The following is a 4,060-nucleotide window of genomic DNA, read 5'->3' on the forward strand; positions in this document are numbered from 1 at the left end:
TCCCTCCCAGCCTCCACATCTGTCAGAATTCCTACCACAGCGCTGGTGAGGGGGGGTGGAAAGAGTCTTGGCCTGAATCCTGGCTCTGCCCTTCCTAGCCGAGTCACCTCAGACCAGGCCGCCTCCGAGCCTCAGTTTCCTCAACCAGGGAATGGACACAAAAGCAGCCTCCTCTCAAGGGTCTTGCAAGAGTTAAAATCATGCACGTGGCATACCTGACAGTAATGTGTTTAGGCTGTAATCTGTTTAAGCGGGACATTTCAACTGCCCTACTAACTCTGACCCTACCCATCCTGCTGCTCAGCTGCTGAGAAGGTGGTCCCCCTGGGCTGACCAATGACCCTGTACCCTGCCATCCCCTTGACAGGCTCCCCGGGGGCCTGAGCCTCTGTTGCAGTCAGCTGGGGGAGGTCCAGAGGCCCTCGGAAAATGGCTGAAGTGAAAATGGTACATGAGGGAGGCTGATCATGTTAAGATCCAGCTGCACTTAAGCCTCTCCTGGGAAGTCTGTAGACCAAGCCAAAGAGAGCTCCCAGATGCCAAAGTGGCCCCATGCGGACTCTCGGCTCACTCTGGGCAACCCCACCACATGCTCCCCAGGTAATTGGTTCCCTAATACCTGGGCCCTGGCCTGACTCTATGGCCTCTTCCTCCTCAGGCCAGTTCTTGCTGCATCCCAGATGGCCAAGCGTGGCACCCCCCCAGGCCTCCTGCACCCCGCTGGTATGCATTGTGTTCTTGTTCTCGCAGCCCATTTCTCAACGCTGTAGGGAATGCCTTGGCCTGGAAGATTCAACAAGATTTCCAGGCTGGAATCCTGTTCAAGACTGAACCCAGGCTTTTATGCTCAGAGATTGTGGATCATGGGCAATGGGGGACACGTGAAAGGAAGCCACAGTCCCTTCCATTACCAAGACATGTAAAGCAGGGTGGCTTTTATTTTCTTTTTCAAAATTAGGTGTTTTTTTATATTCCTTACCACAAAAGGAGTATGCATTCTTTGCAAGAAATTAAAGAGAAAGACAAAGAGGAAAATCATTTGTAACTGCTCAACCCAGAGATGACAGCTGCTGATGACATGGTGCAATTTGGTTTTTCTACACATTTGGATGCTTTTTTAAAAAGCAAAAGTAAAATTATACTGAACTTACAGTATTAAGCCATTTTCCCCTTACTGTATTTTTTGCAGTAATTATTGTTCTATAACATTATTTTGAATGGCTGTATAGTAGTCCATGACCTAATTGTATCATTATTTAACCAGTTCCCAAGCCCCTTTGCCCTCATTAAAAGATCCCAAGTGAGGGTCCCCTTGTATGTTGCCTAGGAGGTGCCTGTGGGAGTGGCCAGGAGAGATGTTGGCTTTCAGGTACTAGTAACTCCCCTTTCTCCCATGAGAACTGAAGCAAGAAGAAAAACAGACACAGAACTCAGAGATGTGAGGTCAAAATATAAACATTGTTACTGATAAAGCCAGATCATGGACCTTGGCTTACGTCCATAACCACAGCTAGACTTCTTCATACTCCTCCACCAAGTCTAGACCTTGGGACACCCTGTTCAAGAACAGTCTACACAGCAGGCTCTGTCCTTGCCAGGAGAACACTGGCTCCCCCACTGAGCCTGCAGGTGGGCTGGGTAGGTGGGCCTCCAGAAGGTGGGCGCTGGCCCTTCCCAGGTCTCCCTCCCATGTACGGAACATGGAGGCGGAACAGCAGGCACACATGCTGGGACCAGGCAGATCTGAAAGTGGGCAGGAAAGGGTCGATTTCCCTTGCCCCCAGGTCAGTTCCGGCTCCCAAGCTCCCCTGTGAGGTAAGTTATTCCACCTGCCTTGGGGAAGAGAATAGGAGGGTGGAGAGAAGGATGGGTATTGCCTTTCCAGTATTCTTCCTTCTTGGAAATGGAGCACTGTTACCTCTTTGCAGCATAAGGGTAGGAGAATCCTTCCCCTCCCAGCCCTGTCCTCCACCACCACCTCCCCGCCAGCCTATTCTAAGATATTTTGGAGAAAAGGCCATCAGCAATCAATGAGGCAGGACAGTGCCATAGTGCAAATTTTGGTGTCAGCCTAACCTGGTTCTAATCCTAGCTCCTTCACTTACTGTGGTATTGTGGCCTTTGACAGATTTCTTATCCTAAGTTTGTCCATCTATAAAATGGGTAAGAAAACCCATCCCACAGGGTTGATGCTAGGATTGAGTGAGACCGTGTATTTCCCTCTCCATAGCTACTGGCTGCCTACCAACAGTGTGTAGGGTGATGGGGGTGCTTTGAGCAGGTCTTCCTGTGAGGGAGGGACTGCTGTGTAGACTGGTCTAGGAGGAAGTCAGCAACTCAGGACAACACCTTGGGGGAGGAAGACTGGGAGATACTGTACAGGGGCTATTCTGGAAGGGGGTAAATGGGAGTGTGGAAAGGAACCTAGTGGCATCTAGAGGGCTGCAGAGGGTGCATACTGTACCAGATGACACTATCAGAGGGAATGAGACCAAAATGACCCCAGGGTCCATGGCAGCAGGGGTAGATGGGAAGGTGCTGTCGAAGGAGAGGCCACCAAGAAGATGTGTCACCTGCCAGTCAGGGCAGGGGCACCCACCACTGAATGGAGAGGAGGGTCTCTGCCTTGGCCAGTGGTTGAGGGGATGAGCTGCAGGGAGCCATGTGGGGGGCTGTGCAGTCCAGCTTCTTGCCCCAGCATGGGGGCAGGGCTGTGCCAGGCACTCTGCCTAGGTAGGTGAGAGGTGGTTCACTGGCTGGCCCTGCACACCTCAGGTAGGAGGGAAGGCAGGGGGTGGGAGTGGGGTGGTAGAGTGGAGGTTGTGACACCATGAGTTACTGCACTGGATGATACCGACCCTAGTGATACCACTGAAAGGACCTGAATCTGTGGTGTCCTCATAGAAGGGGAGAGGAGGAACAGGAGGCAGTGAATGAGACAGAGAAGGAACAGCCCAAGAGGAAAGGGGACCTGAGAATATTCCGTCACAAGAGCCAAAAGCAATGATGGACTCCCACCCCCGTCCTCAAGATGAAGTTGGGGTTCTTTCCACTCTAGCCTGGGAACAAGAGCTTGGAAGACTCTAGCATCTGAAGTTAAGTGCTAAGTAAGAAATGTCTAAGGTCTAAGGGGGAGCTTGGTGGTGTAGTGCCTAAGGCACTTGACTGCTAACCAGAGGCTGGCAGTTCAAACCCACCAGCCACTCCTTGGAAGGAAGGTTGGGCAGTCTACTTCTGTAGTGATACCTCCTCGGCAACCCAAGGAGGGGTCACTATGAGTTGGGTCTGGCTCGACAGCAGTGTTTACTTTGGTTTTAAGGTCTAAGGCTAAGACGGTTGAGAAAGCAGCCTTCTAGAAGATTCTTCTGGGCAAGCAGTGTCCATCTTCAGGAGACTCTCTGGGCCCCGTCCTGTCTCTGCTGCTGTGTGGCCCTTGCTAAATCCTCTCCCTTCCTTTGGCCTTGGTTTCCCGATCTATAAAACACAGAATTTGAACCACCGTCATGAATTGAATGTGTGCCCCCAAAATATGTGTCAACTTGGCTGGGCTGTGATTCTCAGGGGTTTGGTAGTTATGGAATGATGTAAATTAACAGTTAGGTGATGATGTAATCATCCCCCATGATGTGATCCGGTATGATCAGTCAATAGTTGTAAGGGGATTAGGGTGAGATGCAACAGCCTTACTCAGGTCCCAGCCCTGGGTAAGGAGAGTTCCCCTGGGGTGTGGGCTGCGTCACCTTTTATCTTACAAGAGATAAAAAGGAGAGAGAAGCCAGCAGAGAAGGAGGGACCTCAGTACCACCAGGCAAGAAGAGCCAGGAGCAGAGTGTGTCCTTTGGATGGACCCAGGGTCCCTGTGCTGAGAACCTTCGAGACCCAGGGGAAGATTGCGGCCAAGATACATGGAGACCTCCAAGCGATGCCAGGTCCACAGATGTTGAAAGGAGACAATGACGTTCTCCCAGAGCCAACAGAGAGAGCCTTACCTGAGAGATGGCAGCCTGAATCCAGACTTTCTAGAAATTGTGAGAGAATAAATTTCTGTTTGTTAAAACCA

This window comes from Orycteropus afer, unplaced genomic scaffold (assembly GCF_000298275.1).
Source record: "Orycteropus afer afer isolate SDZICR_OR568_19922 unplaced genomic scaffold, OryAfe1.0 scaffold00165, whole genome shotgun sequence".
Taxonomy (NCBI): domain Eukaryota; kingdom Metazoa; phylum Chordata; class Mammalia; order Tubulidentata; family Orycteropodidae; genus Orycteropus; species Orycteropus afer.